This window comes from Alosa pseudoharengus, unplaced genomic scaffold, assembly GCF_046254945.1.
Source record: "Alosa pseudoharengus isolate Yale_2024_CS ecotype anadromous, Long Island Sound unplaced genomic scaffold, YU_APseudo_1.1 YU_APseudo_1.1_scf_15, whole genome shotgun sequence".
Lineage (NCBI taxonomy): Eukaryota > Metazoa > Chordata > Actinopteri > Clupeiformes > Clupeidae > Alosa > Alosa pseudoharengus.
This window is the reverse complement of record NW_027468620.1, coordinates 28,988,032-29,003,501: the sequence shown is the minus strand read 5'-3', so window position 1 is coordinate 29,003,501 and position 15,470 is coordinate 28,988,032. Positions and strand designations below refer to the sequence as shown.

The window sequence follows — 15,470 nt, the reverse complement described above, 5'->3', positions numbered from 1 at the left end:
GATAAGCAGGCGAGACATGCCAGTCCACTGACTTCCTGTCCACATGCCTTGACAGAGTGCAAAACAGTGGAGCTGGGATCTTGACGACAAACCTTTGAAATGTGACCATATTAAGCCAGTGTTCTCCTCGCCTCGCTGAAGATATAGTACGGGCTCCAGTGTATTGTTCTGAGCTTATAAGGCATTAAACTGGCCTTTCCACAGCAAGACCTCCTAATCCCCAGCACACCCCGCTTACCGCCCTCACTCACCCTGGACCACAAACTCATCATGTCACGCCGCAAATTAGAGCCCGGCTTGGAATGAACCCACCAAGGCATAAAAGACAACTGTTAATCAAGGCTAAGGTCAATTTCATCAACAACTCTCAGGTGTACAGTTTACGGCTATGCCGGCATCTGACCCAAGACGGCAACCTGTCAAAAAGATAACAGCTATTGTCCCTGAAGCTGGCCTCCTGGTCCACACAGATAACATTTTCTCCCCTTTTTCACGAGTGCGATTTTGTACTTTATTCAGCATGTGGTTTTCTATACTTCCCTTTCTCCCTCTCCACACACCATACGTAAGAGTATATATACAGGTGCCATCTATTATTCTGTTTTCCCCTTCGCTCACCTATTTTCTGGGGCCTCTCTGTGACAGAGGGCTTTATGATCTCACACCTCTCTGCTGTCAGTCAGTCCTGACAGACATCCGGAGACACGCTCCCCCCCCGGGGGAGGTCCTGACAGCCTTCCTACACCTTCACAGCCATCTCAGGGGCCAGGCACCCCATCTATCTTACACTATCTATCTCACATACCCTTGTACACGCTAGAAAGACTCGGCTCCAAGAGAAACACAATACCGTGGCTTAGAAATACTGTACCTCTTTGATTCCGCCATGTGAAATGAAAGGCGTTATTCAGGCCGACTAGTGTTCCCATTTTTTCACGACATAATACTGTATCCATTCATTATGTCTCACCGCAAACTCAGTAGCATGAGCGAAACACTTCAATGTCACGGAGCTGGTACCTGGTATTGGATTTCTGGAGACTTCTTTCTGACTGAAAATTTAGATTTTTTCCCCTTTCCAACAGGAAAGGCGTTGATAGGACATCAGGGATTTTTAAACTTTATTTTAAGTCTGAGCATTTACCCAAGCATATATTTCATAATGGGCTCTGACCACAAGTATGTTTCTGGGTGAAATAAATCACTCCATGTCAGAAAGCCATACACTTTATGTGTCTACAGAGTGATGTAGAAATAGAAATAAGAAACCTTAGCATATTTTGAAATGAAGTCACAGCATGCAACATGTTTGAGTCTCAAATGTAATAAATATGATGCTTGTCATGCACAAATCATTTCCCCAAACCTCATTTCTTTGACATGTTCCACTATTATGCAGTTAAACTAAATTGTAGCCAGATTTCCTTTCTACAACAAGCATACTCTCTAAACCATCAGCGCCAAAATGGATGATCACCACCACGGTATGCTGCCATGACTTGTTTCACTGTCAGAGGAAGTTAGCTAGAAACTCTCAGATTTAACCAGAGAAACATCTCATGAATTTCCTAAAAGTTGGGTAGGCCTACATTACAAGGAGATAGTTTCCAAAGTATTGGTCACGTGGGGTGTTCTTTTGAAACAATTACAGGAACAAAAATACAAATTCCATCCAGTAAAACATGCTCTGGTAAGACACTCTGCCCTGTCTCAGACTCTAAGAGCTGGTAAAGGCCTAAAGCCTTAAGGCTCAAGTGGTTAATGAAGTTGGAGAGCTCTCACATGACTGTCATGCTGTCGTCGTGCTCCCTGAGCCTCCCCAACTGAGAGTCCCAGCAGCCTGAGCTGAGCAACAGCGCTGGCTCACACACTCACGCACGGCAGCTGTTTGTATGGGAATCAACAGCCAACGCGGAAACAAGCTGAAGGGGTCATGTAAATGTGCCGGCAAGGAGCGCAGGCTTCAGGGGAAGGCAGATAACACGAGGAGAGACAATCACCTCCTCAACCTCGGCAGCGTTTGCCGCAAGAGATCCAGCTTTGGCATAGCAAACACCTCTGTGCCCCCTCCACCTTCGGCGCCCCCCAACCACCACCACCACCCGCCCACCACTAGTTCCTTTTACTGACAGAAGAACAGAGAGGTAGCTGAAGAGAGCAGGAGAGAGGGCCTTTACGACATGACACTCCATTCAGCTGTGCCAGAATCAGCCTCGCATCGCTGCATGACTCACTGCTCCACACAAGGCTCCTAACGGCGGAGCGCCACCACTGTTATAGAGATGAACCGTGCGAGTCTTTGGGTTGTCACGAAGAGTTGGCATTTCAGAACACGCACACACACACACACACACACACACAAAATCGGGATGCCTGGCTTCCTCCTCAGAAGAACAGTTCTGTACACCTTGAGGTTGCGCCATGCTATGCTGGCTTCTCTTCCTCTGTCTCTTCCCACATGGCATCAACACGGGTTCCTTGCAGCCCTCCCCCGATGCCAGGAACACAGGCAGGGACCCCCGGGGCGTCTGAAGGGACGTCCATGTTCTCAAAGGGTTCAATTGCAAAGGGAAGCACAGTTAGGCAGTAAGCAAACGCTGGACAACACCATGGAAACTGCCTATAGCAGCCTTGAGAGCCACTGATGGTGTGGTGTGGTGTGGTGTGGTGTGCTCATGAGGGGGTACGGTGGGTAGGGGAGCCAGAGCTTTTGTGAGTCCAGTCCAATAAGCTCCTGTGTGGCACATGAAAGTGTCAGAATGGACATGGGCATTAATGTGAATTTTTCAATTCAGCTGAACTGCCAAGTAGGCCTTGGCCACTGCAGAGCCAGCTAGCTATGTGAGTGTGAATGCAAGTGGTAGATAAAGAACACTATGTATCCCTGTCCAAGAAATGTATCATGTCCCAAAAGACAGTCAATATCAGATCCAAATTGGAGAGCTAGTTATAATATTTGAAAAAAATATCCAAATTTATAAACAAAGAATTAATGGAAAACACATGTACTGTCCTCTGTGATATACTGTGCTCTTGGTGATATCTTCTTGGGTGTGCATATATTTAATTAGGGACTTCGACATTTTCTATTAGTTCTGATCTTCTGCCATTAACCAACCCACTCTTAAGTTTGACACCCATGAGTATTGCTTTTTCTTTTTACTTGTTTGAACTTTAAGCAACCATTTGTGTACACCAACGATCCCAACAACCTGACATGCCTTAGTGACCCCAGTTAGAGGTCATGAGATGGGATCAGCTTATTCTTCAATACCATCCGCCCACTTCCTCCAAGACAAACCTCAATGGTATTCATAGAAGCACAGACACTGGCCAATCAAAGCCTTCTGGCCATTGAGCAATTATCCCCGCACTCTGGCATAGGTGGAGAGTGAACTGCAAACCCCTATGACCCACTCAATGCCCTCTTTCAAAAATCACCACAGGCTACTCAAGGACTGTGGATTTATTTGATTTTAAAGTGGAAAAGGAGGAAAAAAAAGATGATTTGTATTTCTTGTGAAACATCTGGGATCACGGCACATGCCATGCCAAGTGCAAAGTCTGAAATCATAGTGGTGGATTTTCACCTCCAACTATTCCACAGAATAAATTCTTGTCATTATATCAATTTATTTCAATGTCATTTGTACAGGCTCGAGATTGTCTAAATCAGTGAAGGGCAAAATGAGTAGCATTCAGCCTGACTTTACTGCCGTCTCCTACCCACCTACTGAAGGGGGATTGGAGGGAAATGGCTGGGTATGTGGAGCTCTCTTCACAGATGATTTGAAGAGCACAAACAATTTTAAAGGTGGAAAACAACAAAGACGTACAATAATTTGTCATTTATGAAATGGAAAAGTGCTCAAGGGGGAGCAGTGGAAAAACAGTGCCACCTATTTTATTCTGTTTTTTTTTTCTTTATGAGCGCAGGAGTGATTTGCCAAGCTACACCTCACGAGGCAAAAGCTGCCCTAGGCACCAAGCTCACAAATACAGTTTGATCTGCTGTAGTTTTGGATTTCCGTCTGGAGGGCTATACCTCATCATGACAGTCCCAGAGGGGAGACAGGAGTATGGCGGTCTGTTCGCTGCTCCGTGGCACGGCACAAGGGGCCATATGCTTGCTGTTTGACTGGTGCTGCTCGCACACTTCACCAGCCTGAGCTGGGTGGCAACGACAGCAGCTGTGTCTTCTGCTGATATGGTGAGCACACACCACAAACTGCACCGAACAGACGGAGACTATGCATTTAGATTGAGCACACACAAAATACTGCATTTTTAAGAATACTGGAAACAAATGCCCTTCAATTTGTTGACGCTCTTTCTGAATATTATTTAATCTGCATTCATTTAGATACCTTTTCATTCCTTAGAGGTTTGCGTTCTCTGTGTGTAAACTGCATGGGGGAGGATTGGGGAGGAGTAGTCCAGGGAAGCAGCTCCGTTGCAGTGGAGGTGATGTTGTTTTGAGCTGGCAGGGAGGGGTGGGAACTGAGATGGTTTTTATGATCCTGCGAGGTGTCTCCTTGGGAACCATGCGCACACAGGGCCTTCAATGTGCCGGGGGTGATCATGGAGCAGAGTGTGAAATTCAAAGCGACTGATCCAGGGCACAATCAGGATTACACCACTTTCCTGTCCAATTCTAGTCTGCTGCACAATGGCCCGCCTGTAAAAAAATTGTCAAGTGAGCCATTAGGCCTTAAAGAGTGGCGATTCATGGCGGCTGTGGGAAAAGGCCATCTGGTTTGGGGTCGGATTACGTAGCTCACCTACCCTCCCCCTGCTCCAACTGCCCAAAAGCAGGTGCCCTTTCCCTGGCATCCAAAATCAAAATGTCAGTTGTAGACCTCCTGTCATGAACCCTCACTGCTTTTTATTGCAGCAAGCTGACATAGGGCTGTAGGCTTAATTGTTAGCCTGTTAACACTGGGTATGAGCAATTAAATAATCAGATAGCATGCATTAAATACTAGGGCGTTTCAGTAACGGACATTCCAGGTCATGAAAATTTACACTCAACACAAGCACTATACCGTGGTGTCAGCCTAATATTAAACACGACATGTACTTTGTGCACTGTGAGAGGAAAAAAGCGGAAGAGAGGGATATCGAGCTCCCCGAGACAATGAGTCGTCTTGTCACTGAGATCTTTTTTTCCCGCTGACGTCTTGAGCAGCACATGATCAGTCAGTATTTGGTTTAATTATGCAGGGGAGCTAACGGAGAGGAATGTTCTTTCTGATCATCTACATCAGTGGGACTGTGACAGACGGCTCGATGGGAGCTGCCAGAACAATGCAGTGCGAGGCATCGACCCCCATCTCCCAGCCAGCAAGGTGTATCATTTAGCCAGCAGTGCTAATTAGATGCAGAATTTACTGAAAACTGTCAATGACCGTGTCAATAGCGGGGCCCTCAGTATCCATCATCCGGCAAATCAATGCCAATTTTCGGCTATGAATTCGGGAAAATGATAGCTTTCAAATAAATGGTCAGAACAGGAAACGCAAGACTCCTCAGGGAGGAATGAAACAGCTCAATTCAACCCCCCACCCATCCTACTCAAAGAGCCCCTCAACCCGCACTGCTCAACGGAAAAGGTCACAGAACATTACAGCCGAGTATCTCCAAAACAAGATGTAGAACATCACAGAGGCTTGACAGGCAGGCTCAGGCCAGGCTCAAAATGCACCAGGACACGTATATATCTCCACTCTGGCAGATTTAAGGCCCGGGTCAGCAGGTGCTGGAATCAGCAGGAATTGAAGGTCAACGACATGGTCTGGACATTAAAAATAAATGTAACCGTCGCGTCACAAAGAGCAAATTAATGCCAGGCTAATGTCGGAGGTAATCTTCAGAGGGGTATAAAGATCAGTGAGGCTCAAGCGCTCTGAAAAAAAAAAAGAAAATGAGAAGCACTTATCCAATAACGAGAGCCTAATGAGGATCCCTTTAACGGCAATGTCTTCCTTTCCAATTGGAAAAACATTTGTCTTACAGTAAAAGAAGTGATTCATGTATCGTTTCAATTGTGAATGTGGGCTCTGTAATAAGTGCATAAATCAGCTCTCCTCAGGTTAGCGTAATGTCACTTAAATCTGCTAAAATAACATCATAACACGGACCAATGATAAAATGATGTGGTGGTGAAAAAAATGCAACGACTTTCCCCAGTGAGGTTTCAGCATCTCAAACGTAAGCATTTTATAAGGGTGTGGGGTGTGTATGGGTTTTGGCAGAGCAGAGCCACTACTTCATTTTGCTCTGACAGGCAATTTAATACCACAAAATTACAAACCCCAGCTTTTCAATTACTTTCCCAGTTACGAACATTTTCAAACCTCTCAAGATGCAATCAAAAGGTTAGGGCTCGGGAGCTGGCTGGCTCCAAGCTTGAACTTGTGCAATTACAGAACCTCGGAATCCAAGGGCAGAAACATGAAAATGCTTAAAGGCCAGAGTACCTGTGCTCACCCTTGCTTTTCATCACATGACCTCTTTAACGCACCACTCCAGAGTGCTGAGGGGTTGCGAGGGTGTAAAATTAAAAACGCTTCGCCTCTTTCCAACGTGGACGGGCGCAGGATGGGCTGAGCTTTGTGAGATTGGTGACTGTGAACTTGTGAAGCTATCATTAGAGCTGAGGCTTTTAATGAGTGATGAGCGGACCTGCTTTTTTTATTACCTCTGTCTAGACGAGGTCTGCACCCCGTGCCTGTGGGTGACAGACGGAGTACTCTGAGGAAGGATTCATCAGCACACACACACACACACACACCGCCCAGAGGAATCATATTTAATCCCGCCAAGGCATCCTCGCCATCCGTTTTCTTTGCCTCCTCCACTGACAGTGGTAAAAAGAAAATGATTTGCACAGATCAATCACTTGACTCATTGGTGGCTGGTCGTCACTGCTGCATTTTGAACAGGCACCGCTGACAGACGCCTCCCCGATGTTTGATTAAAGGCCCCAGCATCTTGCTAACCTTTCATTTGAGGGATGATTGTCGCTGAGTGACAAATAACTTCCCCAGCACGGTTCAAGGCGAGGATATTGACATTCAGATTCGGCGTTCACTCAGAACAGATGTCACGGCTGGCATGGAGGCATGACAGCAACAGCAGGTACACCGACGCTGGAAGGGCTCGGAGACAAGTGCCGACGGGCCCCACCGCTGACAGAGTCACAACAAGTGTATGCTTTACATCATGCGGTCGGTCTGTGGTCTGCCTCGCAATTACCAGCACCGAAACATCTGTTTGTTGTGGCTTCTTTCTTTTTAAAAAAAAAAAAAAAAAAAAAAAAACTCCACCCACTCTCCATCACCTTGACCTTAATCTATTGCTGTTGTTGGCAAAAAAATGAGGGACATGGTGGAGAAAGTGCAGAAGGAGGGGGTGAGAGGGGGTGAGTGGGAGGAGGAGGAGGAGGAGGATGGCAGTGCCTTCTTCACCTACTGACAGGGGGTGATGTCCATAAACACACGCCTCAGTGCTGCAAGCGGCGACGCAGCTAATGCTCCAATGTCAGATGTGGGCAAAGACACACTGTGCCCTCTGCTGCTAGGCTAGGGTCAGTCTCCACTCTCATTTACAACAACTCCAGCAGGAGGAGGACAGGAGGCAAATGTGGGTCCTTGGACAGCATCTTAGGGCACAAACCAAGCAGAGTGTTGACATAGCTGACTGTGGTATTAAAACAGGAAATGTTGGTATCAGAGGTACAATATGCTTGTTGCTTAAGGGTCACCCTGTTGTCTACTTTGGCTCCACAGAACCATTACATGTGCCTGCTTACTTCACTGGACAAATGACTATGTCAGATTAATGTCTCACATTTGGGTCTTTATACCAATATATCTCATGGACCAGTATCTATTTCTGTTTATCCAGATTGAGATCTGGACATGACATCAACAGAAAATAAATATCCAGAGAGTATGAATAATCATATGAATATCTGCTCAAATATGCTGAGGCCTTTTTAGAATATGCCCATATGCCCTGGGGAATATAGAGGAAAGGAGATGCATTCAACAGAGGTTTCTCTCAAAGTGTGATTACAAAGCCCTCTGTGCTGGCAGAGAGCATGTCATCCCCATTTCTCTTTAATACTGACAGTCAATTAACACATTCACAGGAGAAATAACACCTCCTTGACAAAAAGCCAACTCAGAGCACAGACACCTCTGGCACTGCTTCACTCAGGAGACAAACTCCACATTATTCTTGGCTCACTTGTTTACCTACAGCATAAAAGAACAGTCTCCCATAGCAAACAACACAGCACAAATCATTGGAGAGCTTCAGAGCCATGGCGTGTTACAGTAGTCTTTAACAGATAAAGTGCCGTTTCTCTTGGCCTGGAGCAGTGCACGCTAGGTCAAATGAGGAGTTGAAACTGCATGGGATTCTCCAAAATGAGAATGAAATGTTCTGAATTTCGATGTCATGTACAGCCTATTTTTCCACATACTGAATGGGGCAATTGTTGAGAGATGCACATAATAATTCAGTGGGATAAAGTGACTCTGAGACGTCCAGCAAACAGACCCACTTGTGTACAGAGCTCGCATTATGCTTGCATATGCGTGCAATTATCTCTCATTTTGTCCACTCAGAACACAAGCAGATCAAATATTTGTCCAAATCTCCATATTACAGAGACAGACTTTCAGACAAACAACAAAACAGCAGTGACTCGTAGAGGTCATCATTGAAAGGCTGCTTACTAGTAGTCTGTCAGAAGCCATTATGCTAGCTAGCACACTAACATTACCATGCTAACTGACAGCACAAACCCTTTTATCATTTTAGTATTTAGCAATGAAAAAAACTGTATCATATTAAGTCTCAATACACTTTACAAAATAAGAAATAATCAAAATAAAGTCTCAATTCAATCATTGGAATTAAAAAGTATCCAGTGGTTGGAAGTGATGAGTAAGCATGTCCCTGATGGGTAAGCTATGATGGTAAACTCTCAACACCCATGACAGACTACGTAGCCCCTAAGGGGACATGAGCAAAATAAAATCTAAAGTTTAGTTTCATGTGCTCACGTGAAACTTTCATGTGCGCACGCGAAACTTTCATGTGCGCACGTAAAAGTTTCATGTGTGCATGTGAAAGTTTCATGTGAAACTCCTACTCCTACTAGGAAAAGGTTTTGCGTGCGCACACAAAACTTTCAAGTGCTCACGTGAAACTTTCATGTGCGCACATGAAAGTTTCACATGGGCACATGAAAGTTTCGTGTGAGCACATGAAACTAAACTTTTTTTTTTGCTCATCTCCCCTTAGGAGCTCCGTAACAGACAGATTGGTGTTCTTGGAAAAAAACTGGCAACCCTCTGGCCTCCTAAAGAGCCATATAGCTACCAGCGGAGCTTTGAAGCACAGATCATTCCCAGTCCTTAGTGATCTCTCTGACCCAATACTGGAAGCAGTCCGCAGACCAACAAATGGACTTCTGGTAATGGCGGATCTCTCTCAGAGACTGGAGCGATTTTCTGACCAGAGGCTGGAAGGCCAGCGTGCAGATTTGTGCACTTCTAATAGCACCAGATCTCTTTCAGAGTTCCAGCAGCAGTCATGCAGTATTGTGATGTCAGCCATCAGATACTGAAAGTGCAAGCTGCCGTTCAGCAGCACAGTGGACCTCTGGTGGCAATAGAACTCAGAGCTACAGTGCAGTGAGGCATCATCATACTACTACTACTAATAATAATAATAATAATAATAATAATAATAAGCTTTATTTGTATAGCACCTTTCATACACAGAATGCAGCTCGAAGTGCTTTACATTTGGAGCATGTAACACAATAATAGAGTCAGTCAGTCATTATCAATCACTTTCACTTTTCTTCATTGCTGTGGCCATTTATGATCCAATCAGCAACATATCCGATATATAAAAAAAATAACATGTAACACAGTTATAAAGAAGAGTCAGTCATTCCCCTTTGTTGCTGTGGCCGTTTATGATCCAATCAGCAACATATCAAAAAAACTATTATACTACTATAGATATATAAAGGCTTTGCTAACAAATGCCTAGGCTAACAAATGCTTAGGCCCCGTTGATGCCATCTAGCTACTGTAGGCCAGGGGGCATTTGAATGCAGCCTTGGTGCTGTATCATGGTTGTAGGCCTACTCCTCCATGGAAATCTCCAGTAAAGTACCCAGACACCAGAATTAAATTGGCAGGTATGCTAATGTTAGTTTGTTTGCCAAACACTGTGTTACCATTAACATTCTCAATAGGGTAACAGCCCATGTTAACCGAATTTGGCAGGTAGCAAGCAAAAATAAATATGAAAAGAAACCTATGGCAGCATCACTTAACCACACTATAACATATATAATATAAAGAAAAATGTAAATAAAAGAATAATTGTTTTAAACTATGAAACAAAAACAATGTAGATGGGCAGCATCAGGACATTAGCATCTCCTGACTCCACACTCAACAGCTAGTGCTCAACACACACTCAGCTAGTGCTCAAAATGACAAAATTGCTCCATAAACAATGCTTATCACAGATTTCTTACTTTTTGTTGTGCTTTCTTTGTTGCCCCTGCCAACACAAATGGTTAGCCGATTGCTAATCCGTGATACAGCTATATAAAAAGAGTTATTCTGCATATCAGCATTAATGGAATGTCTCTTGTCCAGCTAAATAACTCAAACAGCACTAATTACAGTATCAGTCCTGAACAGCTCTGAAATGTATGGTTCAGCCAAAATGATTAGATAAATGGGATGTTGGCCTGCTTTATCCATTATAACTAGTTAAAATATGTAAAGCTGCAATGACGGTCAAATTACAGTCTGTTAAATGTATTTGGAATCCTTGTGTAACAGAATATAGGTATGCGCGTCCAACATTTTTAGATTAATAGCATGTTCTCATCCATCATCCTACTCAATCTGCACAGGCTACATGTGAAATTGGCAACAAAGCACAAATTAATTTGCTGGTACACAAAGCTACTTCTAATGCAAAAAAAGGGCCACAAGAAAACTACCTGCCCAGTGCTTAGTATAATTTAGCATAGTTAAGAATAATTCCAAATACTGAAGGACTTCTTGTCACATAAACACATGCTGCTTTCTACCAGCCATGCCAGCTAGTGAAGGGTAAGATAGAGGTGAGAGGAAACATTTGTCACAAAATCTCCCTTTGCCAAACAGCAGCAGCCCACAGCCATTAGCCTAAACTGGAGCTCTCCATGGGCTGTGGCAGCCATCCATTTAGGAACACAGGGTGTGTACTGCAGGCTTCTCTACAAGTTCCAGCTAACTGAACAAAAGCACAAGCACACAATGCTACACAGAAGTGACTTGGCCTTGCAAAAATATATTAATGTTCCAGGAGCTCAAAAATAGTCACAAACACCGTCACACACACACACACACAGTCTAACACACAGACACACACACACACACACACACACACACACACACACACACACACACACACAGGTTCTTTCAGGCCTTCATGGTGTAACAAGAAATGTCTGCCAATCATTTTGAACAAGAGGGTAGTCATACCATCTTATCAGTGTCAATCAGTGCATTGAGAAGCCAGCAGCCTTGATAATTCCCCACAGAGCTGGTATCAGGGGCTTTCAGTTCAAAAGCGGGACCAAAGAATCGCACATCACACAGAACCACCTTGGGTGATAAAGGTACTTATAAGCCTACATATATTTATGGATACCATTAAAAACAAAACTGCCATAAAGAAAATAGCTGACTGCAGAGTATAAAGCCCGAAGGACCCAATTTCCTCCTAAAGCACCTGATGGACACTGTGACAAGCAGATTGCTTTCCAGTACCAATTTTTGGAGCATGTGAAAAATGGGACTGCATGCTGGTATGTGGTCCAAGATGAGTCATAAATCTTCCTTTATCTCCTCTGTGGTGTTAGCAGAAAAGGATGAGTTGCTTTTTTTCCATCTCATTCACATGTCTATCTGTCTGTTATCCGTGCCCTTGAGCAAAGATTACTGATGCCCTGCCTTTGATATATGACACACATCTCACAGTGCAGCTTTTCATCCAGTGAATTAACCCAGAAAAAAATGCAAACCTGACTGCCATCAGCTTGGAGGCTTTCTCACAATTCTTTTGTGTTCCTACACCACCACCCCCTCCACCTTCATGATATTGAGCAGACAGGGCAGAGAGCATTATGGGTAGCCAAGTTCGGTGGTAAATTGTTTATCTGACCTCTGCACGTCTCTGCATTTTATAATCTACTGTGTGTTGGCCCTGTGTCATCCTCATAACAAATTGTTCCTGTCAGTCCGTGACTTAGACTTTTTTTTTTTTTTTCTCCTGGGGGGCTGGATGGGGTTAGAGAACCTAAGTGTGGTATTCACATCAAATGCCATGATAAGACCAAATACTCTAAAATAATAGAGCCAGGAAGATCCTGTCATTCTAACACAGAGTCCAATGAAGTTCATGATCTATGGTATGACATGAGCCTGAGTATGATAAGTGTTAATGGCCTATTCATGCCCAAGCTAATTACTCAGCTTAAGAAGGCCTTTCAGGCACAGAGGGAGACCTAGGCTTAATTGCATCAGTATTACAGTTTTACATGCAGTTATGGTAGTGCATAGCAAAGTTAATTCAAATCCATTTAGTCTTTCCTTAATTGTTTGAAGCCTTAATACAATAGAGGTGTACCTGAGAGTACCCTTTGTAAGGAATAAAGACCTGGAGGTAATGCATCACTGAAATACATTTCAATTTTTATAATTTAACTGTGTATGTATGACAAATGGCACAGCATGTCTAATAGAAAAGATCCTACCAAATAATGCATTACCCAATTACTGGAGTGGTTGGATTCTGTGTATTATACAGAAATATCTTTGCAGTCTTGGTGTTAAATCCCATTAACAAAGAGATAATCTCCTTAAATGATGAGACCCAAATAGAAAGAATAAATTGAATTTAACACACTCCAACTACAGGGCAGTGTTCACATGTATCATACATATAGTAATAAGGGGTCACATTACATCAACACATCTTCATCAAAGTTTTCATGAAAGCTATAAATAAAATATGCAACAAAGAGGCTGATTGCAGCCATCCATTGTCCTGATCAAATCATTTCTAATCTATTTAATTAGCAAATGTACTCTTTACCCTAGAAGAGCCTATCCATATTCCAATAGAATTAACCTGCAATGTACAGGAAGTGCATTATATCAAGATATTAAAAAAAGTTGCTAGAATGGGGAAATTTTTTCAAGCAAATGAGTAATATTATTCTATAAAACAAATAGTCACACCTCTCCCAGGTTCACATCATGCTCATCAGACTGTCATTACTCTGTTCCATGCGTTACTGAGGGACTTAACTATGTTCCACGTCACTATGTTCAAATACAACCAAATGAAAACTTTTCAGTATGTCTGCTCTACTATGGACAAAGTGGTGTGTAAGTTTGTACGTACTCGACCTTTCCTCTGGCCTACAATTGCTCCCCAAAAATCAATTTGCCATCAGCGTCTGTACAACTGGCAACTCAACAACTTATTCCATTTGTTATATTGAGCTCCATCTGGCCTGGGTCATTTGCCTTTTTAATTTAGTTGTCTTCTGCTCTCTAATTTGTCTCACATTTACAAATGGTGTCGACCGCGGCACCAAGCTGCACCCCGTCAGCTGCATAAATATATTTTCATGTGAATATGCCAGCAGTCCAGGGCCATAAATTTGCCATGCCGCGTTATTAATAGATAGTAACAGATGTTTAGTGATTGTTGATTACCAGTCATGTTGACCAGTGAAATCTGTTCATAAATGGAATGGAATTTATTGCACAGCAGAATGCAGCTCTTCTCCTTGGCAGGATGGAGCGTGGTGCCAACTGGCTGTGTAGCGAATCATGGAGACAAAGTCGCCGCTTTCCCCCTCTGAGGTACAGGAGCATATGGCGCTGCTGAGGATGGCGCGCGCGCATGCAGAGGACGACAAACGGGCGGATTTGTGGCAATGTCTGCAGCTTATTTGTTGCTCCTGTACACGCTGTGAGGAGACAACTGTTCGGCCACTGTGACTTCCCTCTAATAGCAACGCAAATAGTTGCAGAGTTATGCCATTCCACTAGCTTGTCACTCGCCATCAACAATCATTGGCAAGTTGGTCCATCAATCTTTGGGTAAGTGGGACGGTATGTTCGACTTGAAAAAGAGGTGGGTACTTTCCCCAAAGGTCGGCGGCTGTGCTGAGTGCAGTAGTTATGTGACTGGCAGATATAAATCGCTCTACTGCACATTAACATTGAGGGGCAACTACCGGTACATCTAAATTCATATCTAATTACCCCAATGGTAAGTTAGTGCAGACACGTAATGGATATGGGTAAGAATAAGCACACAGAGCAAACTGACTCCATGTGGAGAGATGATAGCATGCCAGTAGCCTTTAAAACCTGAGCCAAAGATTTGTTTCGTAAACAGGGCTTAGCACGTTTCATTTGTAATAGAATACACCTCCTCTGGCTTTTTTACTGTATATTTCAGAGAGGAAACACCATGAAATAACATCAAAATCACCACACCAAACAAAACCAAAACTTTAACTTTAAACCAAATAAGTTTAAAAAAAACAAGGACTGCAAGTCCATTTGAACTGTACTGAAGTGTAAACTACCACTGAAATGGAACTATATTTGAGTAACCTTTTCGATGGCAGATTCCTGTTTAGCAAAAGAGTTGGGGGTACAGGGGGAAGCACCAGACAACAAGCTGCAAACTCTGACAAGTTAAAAAACTTTAAGGCAGCCGTAAATAGCTCTGTCATTCCATCCCGAGTGTTATATTACCTGGACACATTTATCTGACGGGTGCTAAATCTTTATCCACCCAAAAAAAGCTCCAGGAAGGCACAACAAATAAATTACGACACTGAGAAGAACACACAACTAGTTAATCAAATGAACAAGATACGTTTTGAAGAGGAACACGGTAAATATCGACTACCGGTACACACCGAGGCAGGTTTTTGGGGTAGAAAAATTATTCAATACTGCCTCCTTTTCACGGCTAGTCTGTGCCAGTCCCTGGGAACAGTTTGTATCCTCCAATAAATTTTTACAGTTGCTTCACCTGCCTGATATCCTTCAGCCATTTCCTTCAGAAGCTGTCAAACACGCCAACTATAATATATGGCCCTTACAATGAGAACAGCTGTAGCCATTCTCTCTCCCGCTTCTTGTACCCTGTCCAGCATGAAATAATACATCAAGATTAATTGATTCCCTGTCACTCTCTGAGAAAAGAAAATTAATTTCCATGTATCTTTTCCCCCAACCAGCATATGAATTTTGTACATGGCAAGTAATTTAAGTTTTTAATTATTCATGAGAGCAAAAAACATGATGGAGAGGCTTGCTGAATGCCCTAAGGCCATGGTCTAG

The 15,470-nt window shown here is 43.5% G+C and overlaps 1 protein-coding gene across 1 annotated transcript in view; it reads right to left on the bottom strand.

Moving 5' to 3' along the window:
• The window catches only part of lrmda (leucine rich melanocyte differentiation associated), a 194,058-nt gene that overhangs the window by 111,756 nt on the left and 66,832 nt on the right, over nucleotides 1–15,470 (bottom strand). The gene's annotated exons all lie outside the window — the stretch shown is intronic.